The sequence below is a fragment of the Oncorhynchus keta genome, chromosome 34 (assembly GCF_023373465.1).
Source record: "Oncorhynchus keta strain PuntledgeMale-10-30-2019 chromosome 34, Oket_V2, whole genome shotgun sequence".
Taxonomy (NCBI): Eukaryota; Metazoa; Chordata; class Actinopteri; order Salmoniformes; family Salmonidae; genus Oncorhynchus; species Oncorhynchus keta.
In genome coordinates, this window is record NC_068454.1 from 75,062,164 (window position 1) to 75,079,609 (window position 17,446).

The 17,446-nt window shown below is 46.3% G+C and overlaps 1 protein-coding gene and 2 long non-coding RNA genes across 16 annotated transcripts in view; 1 reads left to right on the forward strand and 2 right to left on the reverse strand.

Moving 5' to 3' along the window:
* The window catches only part of LOC127915229 (uncharacterized), a 4,199-nt gene extending 816 nt beyond the window's left edge, over positions 1–3,383 (reverse strand). Inside the window, exons 1-4 of one of the 12 annotated variants that reach the window (XR_008090640.1) lie at positions 2,515–3,383; positions 1,255–2,232; positions 995–1,033; positions 1–895 (exon numbers count right to left, since the gene is read on the reverse strand). The exon at positions 1–895 is cut by the window's left edge and continues 816 nt beyond it. This is a non-coding gene — a long non-coding RNA (uncharacterized LOC127915229). Of the gene's footprint in view, positions 2,233–2,325 lie in introns of all 12 variants that reach the window. The other 11 variants (XR_008090635.1, XR_008090632.1, XR_008090637.1 and 8 more) reach the window with 11 other exon arrangements.
* The window catches only part of LOC118380755 (ETS domain-containing transcription factor ERF-like), a 138,433-nt gene that overhangs the window by 109,792 nt on the left and 11,195 nt on the right, over positions 1–17,446 (reverse strand). The window lies entirely within an intron of this gene.
* Positions 7,309–10,302, forward strand: LOC127915230 (uncharacterized). 3 transcript variants are annotated; one of them, XR_008090643.1, is made up of 4 exons: positions 7,309–7,444; positions 9,019–9,448; positions 9,712–9,754; positions 10,149–10,302. It is a non-coding gene; the product is annotated as an uncharacterized LOC127915230 (long non-coding RNA). The 3 variants fall into 3 exon arrangements; XR_008090641.1 differs by lacking the exons at positions 9,712–9,754; positions 10,149–10,302 and adding an exon at positions 8,080–8,251 and having other exon boundaries at positions 9,234–9,470; XR_008090642.1 differs by lacking the exons at positions 9,712–9,754; positions 10,149–10,302 and adding an exon at positions 8,080–8,251 and having other exon boundaries at positions 7,309–7,401; positions 9,234–9,470.

The following is a 17,446-nucleotide window of genomic DNA, read 5'->3' on the forward strand; positions in this document are numbered from 1 at the left end:
ACACCACCACTACAACATCCCTGTTACTACTCCTAACCCCCACTATAACATCCCTCTTACTACTCCTAACCTCCACCAACACTACAACATCCCTGTTACTACTCCTAACCTCCACCAACACTACAACATCCCTGTTACTACTCCTAACCTCCACCAACACTACAACATCCCTGTTACTACTCCTAACCTCCACCAACACTACAACATCCCTGTTACTAGTCCTAACCTACACTACAATATCACTGTTACTAGTCCTAACCTACACCAACACTACAACATCCCTGTTACTAGTCCTAACCTACACTACAACATCCCTGTTACTAGTCCTAACCTACACTACAACTTCCCTGTTACTAGTCCTAACCTACACCAACACTACAACATCCCTGTTACTAGTCCTAACCCCCACCAACACTACAACACCCCTATTACTACTCCTAACATCCCTGTTACTACTCCTAACCTCCACCAACACTACAACATCCCTGTTACTACTCCTAACCTCCACCAACACTACAACATCCCTGTTACTACTCCTAACCTCCACCAACACTACAACATCCCTGTTACTAGTCCTAACCTCCACCAACACTACAACATCCCTGTTACTAGTCCTAACCTACACCAACACTACAACATCCCTGTTACTAGTCCTAACCTACACTACAATATCACTGTTACTAGTCCTAACCTACACCAACACTACAACATCCCTGTTACTAGTCCTAACCTACACTACAACATCCCTGTTACTAGTCCTAACCTACACTACAACTTCCCTGTTACTAGTCCTAACCTACACCAACACTACAACATCCCTGTTACTAGTCCTAACCCCCACCAACACTACAACACCCCTATTACTACTCCTAACATCCCTGTTACTACTCCTAACCTCCACCAACACTACAACACCCCTATTACTACTCCTAACATCCCTGTTACTACTCCTAACCTCCACCAACACTACAACATCCCTGTTACTACTCCTAACCTCCACCAACACTACAACATCCCTGTTACTACTCCTAACCTCCACCAACACTACAACATCCCTGTTACTAGTCCTAACCTACACTACACTACAACATCCCTGTTACTAGTCCTAACCTACACTACAACTTCCCTGTTACTAGTCCTAACCTACACCAACACTACAACATCCCTGTTACTAGTCCTAACCTCCACCAACACTACAACATCCCTGTTACTAGTCCTAACCTACACTACAACATCCCTGTTACTACTCCTAACCTCCACCAACACTACAACATCCCTGTTACTAGTCCTAACCTCCACCAACACTACAACATCCCTGTTACTAGTCCTAACCTACACTACAATATCCCTGTTACTAGTCCTAACCTACACCAACACTACAACATCCCTGTTACTAGTCCTAACCTACACTACAACATCCCTGTTACTAGTCCTAACCTATACTACAACTTCCCTGTTACTAGTCCTAACCTACACCAACACTACAACATCCCTGTTACTAGTCCTAACCTCCACCAACACTACAAAATCCCTGTTACTAGTCCTAACCTCCAACAACACTACAAAATCCCTGTTACTAGTCCTAACCTCCAACAACACTACAAAATCCCTGTTACTAGTCCTAACCTCCAACAACACTACAACATCCCTGTTACTAGTCCTAACCTCCAACAACACTACAAAATCCCTGTTACTAGTCCTAACCTCCAACAACACTATAACACCCCTGTTACTACTCCTAACCCCCACTACAACATCCCTGTTACTACTCCTAACCTCCAACAACACTACAACATCCCTGTTACTAGTCCTAACCTCCAACAACACTACAAAATCCCTGTTACTAGTCCTAACCTCCAACAACACTATAACATCCCTGTTACTACTCCTAACCTACACCACCACTACAACATCCCTGTTACTACTCCTAACCCCCACTACAACATCCCTGTTACTACTCCTAACCTACACCACCACTACAACATCCCTGTTACTACTCCTAACCCCCACTATAACATCCCTCTTACTACTCCTAACCTCCACCAACACTACAACATCCCTGTTACTACTCCTAACCTCCACCAACACTACAACATCCCTGTTACTACTCCTAACCTCCACCAACACTACAACATCCCTGTTACTACTCCTAACCTCCACCAACACTACAACATCCCTGTTACTAGTCCTAACCTCCACCAACACTACAACATCCCTGTTACTAGTCCTAACCTACACTACAATATCACTGTTACTGTCCTAACCTACACCAACACTACAACATCCCTGTTACTAGTCCTAACCTACACCAATAACAGTCCTAACCTACACCAACACTACAACATCCCTGTTACTAGTCCTAACCTCCACCAACACTACAACATCCCTGTTACTAGTCCTAACCTCCACCAACACTACAACATCCCTGTTACTAGTCCTAACCTACACTACAATATCCCTGTTACTAGTCCTAACCTACACCAACACTACAACATCCCTGTTACTAGTCCTAACCTACACTACAATATCCCTGTTACTAGTCCTAACCTACACCAACACTACAACATCCCTGTTACTAGTCCTAACCTACACCAACACTACAACATCCCTGTTACTAGTCCTAACCCCCACCAACACTACAACATCCCTGTTACTAGTCCTAACCTACACTACAACATCCCTGTTACTACTCCTAACCTCCACCAACACTACAACACCCCTATTACTACTCCTAACATCCCTGTTACTACTCCTAACCTCCACCAACACTACAACATCCCTGTTACTACTCCTAACCTCCACCAACACTACAACATCCCTGTTACTAGTCCTAACCTCCACCAACACTACAACATCCCTGTTACTAGTCCTAACCTACACCAACACTACAACATCCCTGTTACTAGTCCTAACCTACAACATCCCTGTTACTAGTCCTAACCTACACTACAACTTCCCTGTTACTAGTCCTAACCTACACCAACACTACAACATCCCTGTTACTAGTCCTAACTTCCACCAACACTACAACATCCCTGTTACTAGTCCTAACCTACACTACAACATCCCTGTTACTACTCCTAACCTACACCACCACTACAACATCCCTGTTACTACTCCTAACCCCCACTATAACATCCCTCTTACTACTCCTAACCTCCACCAACACTACGACATCCCTGTTACTAGTCCTAACCTACAACATCCCTGTTACTAGTCCTAACCTACACTAACACTACAACATCCCTGTTACTAGTCCTAACCTACACTACACCATCCCTGTTACTAGTCCTAACCTACACTACAACATCCCTGTTACTAGTCCTAACCTACAACATCCCTGTTACTAGTCCTAACCTACACGAACACTACAACTTCCCTGTTACTAGTCCTAACCTCCACCAACACTACAACATCCCTGTTACTAGTCCTAACCTCCACTACAACATCCCTGTTACTAGTCCTAACCTACACTACAACATCCCTGTTACTAGTCCTAACCTACACTAACACTACAACTTCCCTGTTACTAGTCCTAACCAACACTACCTACACTACAATATCCCTGTTACTACTCCTAACCTACAACATCCCTGTTACTCGTCCTAACCTACACTACAACATCCCTGTTACTCGTCCTAACCTCCACCAACACTAGGACAACACCTCGGAACGGGGATTCGAACTTGCAACCTTTCGGTTACTAGTCCAACGCTCTAACCACTAGGCTACCGTGCCGCCCCGGCAATACTAAAGGGTCTATCAGAACATCCAATAGTCAAAGGTTAATGAAATACAAATGGTAAAGAGGGAAATAATCCTATAATTCCTATAATAACTACAACCTTAAACATCTTACCTGGGAATATTTAAGACTCATGTTAAAAGGAACCACCAGCTTTCAAATGTTCTCATGTTCTGAGCAAGGAACTGAAACGTTAGCTTTCTTACATGTTTTTGCATTATTTAAAACAAATTGAACATGTAGCATTATTTATTTGAGGCTAAATTGATTTTATTGATGTATTATATTAAGTTAAAATAAGTGTTCATTCAGTATTGTTGTAATTGTCATTATTACAAATAAATTGTAAAAAAAAATATATATATTATTATTTATTTATATTAAATATTTTTTATTTATTTTAAATCGGCATCGGCTGTTTGGGTCCTCCAATAATCGGTATCGGTGTTGAAAAATCATAATCAGTCGACATCTAGTACAGACTGCAGCATCTAACCCTTTGTAAGGTCACCACACCACAACACAGTACAGACTGCAGCATCGAACCCTTTGTAAGGTCACCACACCACAACACAGTACAGACTGCAGCATCTAACCCTTTGTAAGGTCACCACACCACAACACAGTACAGACTGCAGCATCTAACCCTTTGTAAGGTCACCACACCACAACACAGTACAGACTGCAGCATCGAACCCTCTGTAAGGTCACCACACCACAACACAGTACAGACTGCAGCATCTAACCCTTTGTAAGGTCACCACACCACAACACAGTACAGACTGCAGCATCGAACCCTCTGTAAGGTCACCACACCACAACACAGTACAGACTGCAGCATCGAACCCTCTGTAAGGTCACCACACCACAACACAGTACAGACTGCAGCATCTAACCCTCTGTAAGGTCACCACACCACAACACAGTACAGACTGCAGCATCTAACCCTCTGTAAGGTCACCACACCACAACACAGTACAGACTGCAGCATCTAACCCTCTCTAAGGTCACCACACCACAACACAGTACAGACTGCAGCATCTAGCTCTACACTCACAGCAAACATCTGTCTGTCTGTGTGTGTGTGACAGAACATACACCAATTGATACCAGCAAATCTGGAAGTTAACCTTCACCCACAAACACAGAATTCTGAACCAACACAGTCACACACACTTCTCTCCCCTCCATGCCTGCAGCCACACACACAGAGCAGAGAGACTGAAACACATGAAGACATACACCCACACACCAGGGACACAACTGGTACACACACGACACAAGCAGACAGAACACACAACACCACGCACAGGGAGCCCACCCACACACACCTGCACTGGAACACAGAAATCCACACCACCAATGCTGTGACTCAATGGCTTGCCACAGTGCACTGTTGTTGCCAGCAACACAAAGCCTACACACACACACACACACACACCACCTCCCCTCTTTCTCCACCTCTCTCCCAGCCGGAGCCCAGACACAAGCACACCTTACATCAACTATACCACGGCCAGGTTAAGTGAGCCCGGGGCTGCTCACACACACCACCTAAAGACCTAGGCTAAGTCAGGCGACCTGACTAACGCCAGCGAGAACGGGCGGGAGAAAGTATGTGGAGCGAGAGTGTGTGTGTGTCAGGGACAGGAGCACAATGGCCCCAGTGTGTGGACAGGCAGGTGCAGGGGGGAGGGGTTACTGTCCTGACTGCACTCAGAGCTGCTACTGCTAGCACTACTGCTAGAGGGATAGATATATATATATATATATATATATATATATATCTCCCTCTCCATCCCTCTCTCTCCCCCCATCCCTCCCTCCCTCTCCCATTCAAGGGCTTTATTGGTATGGGAAACATATGTTAGCATTGCCAAAGCAAGTAAAGTAGATAATAAACAAAAGTGAAATTGTGGAATTATGATACAGTGAATTAGAAGTGAAATGATCTGTCTGTAAACATTTGTTGGGAAAATGACTTGTGTCAGGCACAAAGTAGATGTCTTAACCGACTTTCCAAAACTATAGTTGTTCACAAGAAATTTGTGGAGTGGTTGAACAAAGAGTTTTAATGACTCCAACCTAAGTGTATATAAACTTCCGACTTCAACTGTGTGTGTGTGTGTGTGTGTGTGTGTGTGTGTGTGTGTGTGTGTGTGTGTGTGTGTGTGTGTGTGTGTGTGTGTGTGTGTGTGTGTGTGTGTGTGTGTGTGTGTGTGTGTGTGTGTGTGTGTGTGTGTGTGTGTGTGTGTGTGTGTGTGTGTGTGTGTGTGTATTAATCAGCTAATTTGTCAACAATAAATATTGATACATTACTAGTTCAAACACTATAAGTGCAAACATGACAAGTTCATTAGTGGGTGATGGTGATGTCAGAACCAAAAGTGGTAGTAGATGCCTAGTCCCTTATGGCTCAGATCAGGTGACTACATAGTATACACCACACACACACACACACACACACATGCTCAGAGAGGCCCAGCTCAGAGAGGCCCAGCTCATGATTTCAATCTTCAGCAGATTTTAATTAATGTGTTTATACAACAAAATGTTAGTGCAAAGAATTGTATGTATCGCATTGTTCATTAATCAAACCGAATCGATTCAAACTAAAACTTATCGTTAGTGTATCGTATTGGAGTGCATGCATCTAGATACGGAACGAATCATCCTCAAAGAGAAAAATGCTAATCCCTAGAGTCTGTCTGTGTGTCTGTGCTAAACTGTGGCTGGGGTCTGTGTGTGTCGGCCCACCCGTGTGTTGTTGCGTAATCACATAGAGCAGACTGATGCTAAAAATGGCCCTGGATAAAAAGTATTGTGACCCAGAGCAGGGCACTGTGTGTGTCTGTCAGTGGCCATTTCGGCAAGGAGCTTACCACTGATGTCACCCTATAACACAAGTAAGAGCGGAGGGAAGGATGTAAACATAGGAGAGAGTGAGGAAGAGTGAAAGTGGAGGGAGATGGGCGTTTTGAGGGAGGGAGGAAAGAGAGCAAGAGGGGAAAGGTAGGTATTGGGGCAATGTAAACATGATGGAGAGAGGGGAAAGGTAGGTATTGGGGCAATGTAAACATGATGGAGAGAGGTAGGAAAGGATGGAGAGAGGGAAAGGTATTGGGGCAATGTAAACATGAGGGAGAGATGGAGAGAGGGAAAGGTAGGTGGAAACAGGTGATGGAGAGAAAACATGGGGAAAGGTAGGTATTGGGGCAATGTAAACATGATGGAGAGAGGGGAAAGGTAGGTATTAGCAATGTAAACATGATGGAGAGAGGGAAAGGTAGGTATTGGGGGCAATGTAAACATGATGGAGAGAGGGAAAGGTAGGTATTGGGGCAATGTAAACATGATGGAGAGAGGGAAAGGTAGGTATTGGGGCAATGTAAACATGATGGAGAGAGGGGAAAGGTAGGTATTGGGGCAATGTAAACATGAGGGAGAGAGGGAAAGGTAGGTATTGGGGCAATGTAAACATGATGGAGAAACATAGGATGGAGAGAGCAATGTAAACATGATGGAAAGGTAGGTATTGGGGCAATGTAAACATGATGGAGAGAGGGAAAGGTAGGTATTGGGGCAATGTAAACATGATGGAGAGAGGTGAAAGGTAGGTATTGGGGCAATGTAAACATGATGGAGAGAGGGGAAAGGTAGGTATTGGGGCAATGTAAACATGATGGAGAGAGGGGAAAGGTAGGTATTGGGGCAATGTAAACATGATGGAGAGAGGGAAAGGTAGGTAGCAATGTAAACATGATGGAGAGAGGGGAAAGGTAGGTATTGGGGCAATGTAAACATGATGGAGAGAGGGAAAGGTAGGTATTGGGGCAATGTAAACATGATGGAGAGAGGGGAAAGGTAGGTATTGGGGCAATGTAAACATGATGGAGAGAGGGGAAAGGTAGGTATTGGGGCAATGTAAACATGATGGAGAGAGGGGAAAGGTAGGTATTGGGGCAATGTAAACATGATGGAGAGAGGGAAAGGTAGGTATTGGGGCAATGTAAACATGATGGAGAGAGGGAAAGGTAGGTATTGGGGCAATGTAAACATGATGGAGAGAGGGGAAAGGTAGGTATTGGGGCAATGTAAACATGATGGAGAGAGGGGAAAGGTAGGTATTGGGGCAATGTAAACATGATGGAGAGAGGGGAAAGGTAGGTATTGGGGCAATGTAAACATGATGGAGAGAGGGGAAAGGTAGGTATTGGGGCAATGTAAACATGATGGAGAGAGGGGAAAGGTAGGTATTGGGGCAATGTAAACATGATGGAGAGAGGGGAAAGGTAGGTATTGGGGCAATGTAAACATGATGGAGAGAGGGAAAGGTAGGTATTGGGGCAATGTAAACATGATGGAGAGAGGGGAAAGGTAGGTATTGGGGCAATGTAAACATGATGGAGAGAGGGGAAAGGTAGGTATTGGGGCAATGTAAACATGATGGAGAGATGGGAAAGGTAGGTATTGGGGCAATGTAAACATGATGGAGAGAGGGGAAAGGTAGGTATTGGGGCAATGTAAACATGATGGAGAGAGGGGAAAGGTAGGTATTGGGGCAATGTAAACATGATGGAGAGAGGGGAAAGGTAGGTATTGGGGCAATGTAAACATGATGGAGAGAGGGGAAAGGTAGGTATTGGGGCAATGTAAACATGATGGAGAGAGGGGAAAGGTAGGTATTGGGGCAATGTAAACATGATGGAGAGAGGGGAAAGGTAGGTATTGGGGCAATGTAAACATGAGGTAGGAGAGAGATGGGAAAGGTAGGTATTGGGGCAATGTAAACATGATGGAGAGAGGGGAAAGGTAGGTATTGGGGCAATGTAAACATGATGGAGAGAGGGGAAAGGTAGGTATTGGGGCAATGTAAACATGATGGAGAGAGGGAAAGGTAGGTATTGGGGCAATGTAAACATGATGGAGAGAGGGGAAAGGTAGGTATTGGGGCAATGTAAACATGATGGAGAGAGGGGAAAGGTAGGTATTGGGGCAATGTAAACATGATGGAGAGAGGGAAAGGTAGGTATTGGGGCAATGTAAACATGATGGAGAGAGGGGAAAGGTAGGTATTGGGGCAATGTAAACATGATGGAGAGAGGGGAAAGGTAGGTATTGGGGCAATGTAAACATGATGGAGAGAGGGGAAAGGTAGGTATTGGGGCAATGTAAACATGATGGAGAGAGGGGAAAGGTAGGTATTGGGGCAATGTAAACATGATGGAGAGAGGGAATTGGGGCAATGTAAACATGATGGAGAGAGGGGAAAGGTAGGTATTGGGGCAATGTAAACATGATGGAGAGAGGGGAAAGGTAGGTATTGGGGCAATGTAAACATGATGGAGAGAGGGGAAAGGTAGGTATTGGGGCAATGTAAACATGATGGAGAGAGGGGAAAGGTAGGTATTGGGGCAATGTAAACATGAGGGAGAGAGGGGAAAGGTAGGTATTGGGGCAATGTAAACATGAGGGAGAGAGGGGAAAGGTAGGTATTGGGGCAATGTAAACATGAGGGAGAGAGGGGAAAGGTAGGTATTGGGGCAATGTAAACATGATGGAGAGAGGGGAAAGGTAGGTATTGGGGCAATGTAAACATGATGGAGAGAGGGGAAAGGTAGGTATTGGGGCAATGTAAACATGAGGGAGAGAGGGGAAAGGTAGGTATTGGGGCAATGTAAACATGATGGAGAGAGGGGAAAGGTAGGTATTGGGGCAATGTAAACATGATGGAGAGAGGGAAAAACAATGTAAACATGAGGGAGAGAGGGGAAAGGTAGGTATTGGGGCAATGTAAACATGAGGGAGAGAGGGGAAAGAAAGGTATTGGGGCAATGTAAACATGAGGGAGAGATGAAGAGGGGAAAGGTAGGTATTGGGGCAATGTATTGGGGCAATGTAAACATGAGGGAGAGAGGGGAAAGGTAGGTATTGGGGCAATGTAAACATGATGGAGAGAGGGAAAGGTAGGTATTGGGGCAATGTAAACATGAGGGAGAGAGGGGAAAGGTAGGTATTGGGGCAATGTAAACATGATGGAGAGAGGGAAAAAGGTAGGTATTGGGGCAATGTAAACATGAGGGAGAGATGAAGAGAGGGGAAAGGTAGGTATTGGGGCAATGTAAACATGATGGAGAGAGGGGAAAGGTAGGTATTGGGGCAATGTAAACATGATGGAGAGAGGGAAAGGTAGGTATTGGGGCAATGTAAACATGATGGAGAGAGGGGAAAGGTAGGTATTGGGGCAATGTAAACATGATGGAGAGGGGGAAAGGTAGGTATTGGGGCAATGTAAACATGATGGAGAGAGGGGAAAGGTAGGTATTGGGGCAATGTAAACATGATGGAGAGAGGGGAAAGGTAGGTATTGGGGCAATGTAAACATGATGGAGAGAGGGGAAAGGTAGGTATTGGGGCAATGTAAACATGATGGAGAGAGGGGAAAGGTAGGTATTGGGGCAATGTAAACATGAGGGAGAGAGGGGAAAGGTAGGTATTGGGGCAATGTAAACATGAGGGAGAGATGGAGAGAGGGGAAAGGTAGGTATTGGGGCAATGTAAACATGATGGAGAGAGGGGAAAGGTAGGTATTGGGGCAATGTAAACATGAGGGAGAGATTGGGGCAATGGAGAGAGAGGGGAAAGGTAGGTATTGGGGCAATGTAAACATGAGGGAGAGAGGGGAAAGGTAGGTATTGGGGCAATGTAAACATGAGGGAGAGATGGAGAGAGGGGAAAGGTAGGTATTGGGGCAATGTAAACATGATGGAGAGAGGGGAAAGGTAGGTATTGGGGCAATGTAAACATGAGGGAGAGATGGAGAGAGGGGAAAGGTAGGTATTGGGGCAATGTAAACATGAGGGAGAGACGGAGAGAGGGGAAAGGTAGGTATTGGGGCAATGTAAACATGATGGAGAGAGGGGAAAGGTAGGTATTGGGGCAATGTAAACATGATGGAGAGACGGAGAGAGGGGAAAGGTAGGTATTGGGGCAATGTAAACATGAGGGAGAGACGGAGAGAGGGGAAAGGTAGGTATTGGGGCAATGTAAACATGATGGAGAGATGGAGAGAGGGGAAAGGTAGGTATTGGGGCAATGTAAACAAGAGGGAGAGATGGAGAGCATGCTTCATACTGCTTCACACAGCTTCACACAGCTTCACACAGCTTCACACAGCTTCATACTGCTTCATACTGCTTCGTACCGCATCATACCGCATCATACAGCAGTATTGGGGCAATACTGCTGTGGTCAGAGAAGAAAACGTGGAGAAAGGGATGGAGAAACAGATGAGTGTTTCCCAACAACAGGTCAGGACCTATTGGGTCGCTGCTATTCCTTTTGGGACACACCTAAACACAAGATTAAACCCAAACACACTGCTCTAGTTTATTGGCCGAATACCAATATATTTCAAATCAGCTTTGAGCATTTGGCAGTATGAAGTTGTATGAAGCAGTATGAAGCAGTGTGAAGCAGTGTGAAGCTGTATGAAGCTGTATTGGGCTGTATTAGGCATTGCGTCGTCCTGAACCTTCTTTCAGATTCTAGTTCCAGTCTACCTTCCACTGATCAGACCTCAGCGGCCCAGTAAATGGTTGAGATCAGCACATCACAACTATCAAATATCAATGGCTTTACATGGCTAACAGCGCTAGAGGCTGTTCATCTGACAGAGAGAAGACACAATGACAGGCTGGACAGCTTCCGGACAGGGATAAGAGGGAGAGAAGTAGAGGGATGGAGAGATGTGAGAAGTGGAGGATACAGGCAAGCCAGTATACTGAAGACAGGAAAAGAGAGCGACAAACAATTGAGAGAGAGAGCGAGAACGAGGGGAGCGAGAGAGCGAGAACGAGGGGAGCGAGAGAGCGAGCACGAGGGGAGCGAGAGAGCGAGAACGAGGGGAGCGAGAGAGCGAGAGAGAGAGCGAGCGAGAGCGAGAGAGCGAGAGAAAGAGAGCGCGAGAGAGAAAGAGAGCGCGAGAGAGAACGAGAGAAAGAGAGCGCGAGAGAGAGCGAGCACGAGAGAAAGAGAGCGAGAGAGAGAGAGCAAGAAAGAGAGAGAGAGAGCGCAAGAAAGAGTGGGCGAGCGAGAGAGAGTGAGCGTGTATGATGCTTTACAGCACTGACGGTAAGGCCTGCCATTAAACTTTAATCACTCTGCTTTCCTATAAATACCTTTCCAATGATCTATGCATTATTCAATCCCTCTCAGGCCAACACACATCACACACACACCTGGGAGGAGACGTAAACAGAGTTCAGAGAAATGACTGCATATAAACATTTCAGGAAGATGACCTGTACGAGACTAGCTATCCAGGATGAGCGTGTGTGTGTGTGTGTGTGTGTGTGTGTGTGTGTGTGTGTGTGTGTGTGTGGCACCCCTAAAGCTGGGTTGATAATGCTAACCACGCGGTAATTCAGCACCTGTGTCTTTACAGCAACACAAGCCCAACAATGGGTCTGCACTGCTCCCTTTGCCACAAGCCAGTTGAAGGGAATGGGGGAGTGAGAGAGAGAAGAATGGGGGAGTGAGTGAGTGAGTGAGTGAGTGAGTGAGTGAGTGAGTGAGTGAGTGAGTGAGTGAGTGAGTGAGTGAGTGAGTGAGTGAGTGAGTGAGTGAGTGAGTGAGTGAGAGAGAGAGAGAGAGAGAGAGAAATGGGGGAGTGAGAGAGAGAGAGGAATGGGGGAGTGAGAGAGAGAGAGGAATGGGGGAGTGAGAGAGAGGAATGGGGGAGAGAGAGAGAGAGAGAGAGGAGGAATGGGTGAGTGAGAGAGAAAAAGAGGAGAGGAGAAAAAAAATCAAGTAAAGTGGATGGGGAGAAAGGAGAAGGGGACCGGGAGAGTTGCAGTGAAAAAGAGGGGCAGATCGAGGGGAGGGAGAGGGAGTTAATGGAAGAGGATCTGCCACTGGGGTATTCTACCATGGGATGGGTGACAGAGAGGGGGAGGAGAGGAGAGGATGGAGGGGCCAGTTAATCTATGTTTTAAAAGGTTTCACTCCTCAGAGACCTTCACACACACCAACACTCTCCTACACCAACGACCCCATGCACTCTCACTGACACACACACACGATTCTATCCATTACTTTAATCAATAGAACAGACCCAAGGCCAGAGAAGCCATGGTGATGTGTTCATCCAAAATAACATGCTAGCTTAGTAGATACGATTTCAGACAAAAACCAGGGATTCGGGGAAAGGGATGTGTGTGATTCTGTTGTACAAAGTACAGTGCTTATGTACAGGCCAGCCACAAGGAGCAAATGAGATCAACCAGTCACAGCTGATAAAAGACAGAGGATGTCCTCTTTACACACACACACACACACACACACACACACACACACACACACACACACACACACACACACACACACACACACACACACACACACACACACTAATAGCATGGTGATATTGAAACAGACAAACAGGTGTTCACCTTCACACACATTAAGACTGAAAGAATGGAAGCTGGTTTAATGCTGACTATAGTAGATCATTCTCTACATGTGACTTGTTTGATCCCTTCATAAATGGGTTGTTTTGTGAGACACTCTGAGCTGAACTTTCCTTTGGGACAACACAGCTCCTCAAGACACACACACCCCTCCTCTGGGACATATTGTGTGCGAAACGTGCTCTCACACACACAATTTTCACAGGGCTTTCATACTAAAGGCCCCTACCTAGTAATAAACAAAAATATCATAAATGCACTGCTTGGCCAGTATTAGTGACTCACACACACAGGTTCCCCTAAGCAACACACACACACACACACACATCCAGGTGCACGCACACACAGTTGAGGGAAACCACATGCTTACTTGATATAAATTGGCTCAAAGTTCAAAATTAACAGTGACGCGGGTACATAGAGGACAGGGCAAGTACATAGAGGACAGGGCAGGTACATAGAGGACAGGGCAGGTACATAGAGGACAGGGCAGGTACATAGGGGACAGGGCAGGTACATAGGGGACAGGGCAGGTACATAGAGGACAGGGCAGGTACATAGAGGACAGGGCAGGTACATAGAGGACAGGGCAGGTACATAGAGGACAGGGCAGGTACATACAGGACAGGGCAGGTACATACAGGACAGGGCAGGTACATAGAGGACAGGGCAGGTACATAGAGGACAGGGCAGGTACATAGAGGACAGGGCAGGTAAATAGAGGACAGGGCAGGTACATAGAGGACAGGGCAGGTACATAGAGGACAGGGCAGGTACATAGAGGACAGGGCAGGTACATAGAGGACAGGGCAGGTACATAGAGGACAGGGCAGGTAAATAGAGGACAGGGCAGGTACATAGAGGACAGGGCAGGTACATACAGGACAGGGCAGGTACATAGAGGACAGGGCAGGTACATAGAGGACAGGGCAGGTACATAGAGGACAGGGCAGGTACATAGAGGACAGGGCAGGTACATAGAGGACAGGGCAGGTACATAGAGGACAGGGCAGGTACATACAGGACAGGGCAGGTACATAGAGGACAGGGCAGGTAAATAGAGGACAGGGCAGGTAAATAGAGGACAGGGCAGGTAAATAGAGGACAGGGCAGGTACATAGAGGACAGGGCAGGTACATAGAGGACAGGGCAGGTACATAGAGGACAGGGCAGGTCTACACAAGGAGAGAGGGAGGAGAAAATACAAAAGACCGACAGCGGGGAAATAGAGAGGTTGAAATAGAAACTCTTCAAATGTGATCTCACATTCCTGACTTCGGGTGGAGGGGAGAGAGAGAGAGAAAGAAGAGGGAGGGGTGGAGGGGTGAGAGAGAGAGAAGAGGGAGAGAGCGAGAGAGAGAGAGAGAAGAGGGAGGGGTGGAGGAGAGAGAGAGGAGAGAGAGAGAGACATGGGGAGGGGTGGAGAGAAGAGGGGGTGGAGGAGAGAGAGGGGGGGGTGGAGGAGAGAGAGAGCGAGAGAAGAGGGAGGGGTGGAGGAGAGAGACAGCGAGAGAAGAGGGAGGGGTGGAGGAGAGAGACAGCGAGAGAAGAGGGAGGGGTGGAGGAGAGAGAGAGCGAGAGAAGAGGGAGGGGTGGAGGAGAGAGGGGGGGGGTAACAGGCGGTGTAAAGTGGGAGAGAGAGAACGTTTTAGGTGGCACCAGGCGGCATTTGAATACTCAACAGCCGACCACACACACACACTAAGTATCAGTGAGGTGCAATTGGCAGAGTAGTCTTTTTGTGACTTCCCATCCTCTAGAATTAGATATCTGTCCTCTCCCAAGCAGAGACAGATTCCCAGATAAAAATAGCCTGAAGTATTCCAGTCCTCCTCCCACTCTACAGCCAGGCTTTGAGATAGAGGGTGAGTGTCATATTAGGGGTTAGCAGCCCAGTGTAAACCTGGTGAAGAGGGGGACATCCTCAAAAGGCACCTCACTTTCCACAGTTCATTTCTGTACACTGTTAGCTAAACTAACACATTGGAGTCACACATACACAGACTACTCATTCTCCACAGTTCACTCCTGTACACCAAAATCAGGCTAGGTCATGATGTCTGCACAACAGCTAGATGGGATCTTACGATAAGGATCAGTCCAAATGTGTTATTACAGTAAGGATCAGTCGAAATGGGGTTATTACAGTAAGGATCAGTCGAAATGGGGTTATTACAGTAAGGATCAGCCCAAATGGTGTTATTACAGTAAGGACCAGTCCAAATATGTTCTCACAGTAAGGACCAGTCCAAATGGTTAATACAGTAAGGACCAGTCCAAATGTGTTCTCACAATAAGGACCAGTCCAAATCTGTTCTCACAGTAAGGACCAGTCCAATTGGGTTATTACAGTAAGGACCAGTCCAAATCTGTTCTCACAGTAAGGACCAGTCCAAATCTGTTCTCACAGTAAGGACCAGTCCAAATCTGTTCTCACAGTAAGGATCAGCCCAAATGTGTTATTACAGTAAGGATCAGCCCAAATGGGTTATTACAGTAAGGATCAGCCCAAATGTGTTATCACAGTAAGGGCCAGTCCAAATCTGTTCTCACAGTAAGGACCAGTCCAAATCTGTTCTCACAGTAAGGACCAGTCCAAATCTGTTCTCACAGTAAGGATCAGCCCAAATGGGTTATTACAGTAAGGATCAGCCCAAATGGGTTATTACAGTAAGGATCAGCCCAAATGGGTTATTACAGTAAGGATCAGCCCAAATGTGTTATCACAGTAAGGACCGGTCCAAATCTGTTCTCACAGTAAGGATCGGTCCAAATCTGTTCTCACAGTAAGGATCGGTCAGAATGGGTTCTCACAGTAAGGATCGGTCAGAATGGGTTCTCACAGTAAGGATCGGTCAGAATGGGTTCTCACAGTAAGGATCGGTCAGAATGGGTTCTCACAGTAAGGATCGGTCAGAATGGGTTCTCACAGTAAGGATCGGTTAGAATGGGTTCTCACAGTAAGGATCGGTTAGAATGGGTTCTCACAGTAAGGATCAGTCCAAATGGAATTTTACAGTAAGGATCAATCAGAATGGATTCTTACAGTAAGGATCAGTCCGAATGGGATTTTACAGTAAGGATCAGTCCAAATGGGATTTTACAGTAAGGATCAGTCCAAATGGGATTTTACAGTGTGATCCACACAACATGACCAGAACCACAATGTTAATATGATAGATTAGCAGTGTGAGTTACACCGTGCTATAAATGGAAACAAACACCACACCAGGTTAGGATTAGGAGAGTGTGTGTGTGAGGTGGTATCGGCTGGGTCAGGGTCAACCCAGGTCTGTGCAGGGTCATGGCTAGTGTAATGTGTGATGTGAGGCTGGGTCAGGGTCAACCCAGGTCTGTGCAGGGTCGTTGCTGGTGTAATGTGAGGCTGGATGGAGCAGCAGAGTTATTTAGAGGAGCTAATCTGTCTGTTTCGGTCTGATGTGAGCCGGGAATCACGGTTACCTGATCTCTCTCTCTCTCTCTCTCCGTCTGTGTGTGTCTGGCGTCAAGCTCAGATCAGTTTCAGTGGCACAGTCAGTGCTGTGAGGAGAAAGGCGCAGCGATACACTAGACATACACACTAACAAATAACACACATGCCTTCTCTGTCAAATGAATAAACACTCTCTCACACACTTTCTGTGTCTCATATATAATACATAGTCACCACACCTTTGTAACATGTTGGTTCTGTAAAATAGCGATCTTATATTACACACCCACACAGCTGAGTAACAGTGCAGGTCGGGCCAGGCAGCTTGCCACACCCTGCTTGGTTCCACTGAGCCAGACAGGATCATCACCGGAGATGATGGCCTCTCTCTGTGTGTGAGAGAGATAGATACACTCTGTCTGTCTGTCTGTCTCTGTGTGTGAGAGAGATAGATACACTCTGTCTGTCTGTCTGTCTCTATGTGAGAGAGGGTTGTGTTTTCCTCCAGTGTGAAATGCAGCACAGACGGCAACTATTAACTTTCTAAAGCAGGAATGTGGGAGGTCCAGGACCTCCCATAAAAAGCTGTGTGTCTGTGTGTGTGGGGTGGGGGTGGGGGTGGGGGGGATTATGGTGCAGAACACATGTGTCACTGCATCCTCCACCGATATCAACCATTCGTAGATGATTTCTAATCCATGACCTTCTCCATCCTAGTAGCCAATACTGGGACCATGATGCCAAACGGTCAGTATGGGGATATGGCCTATTGGACCACTTGGCCCAACTTATAACAGT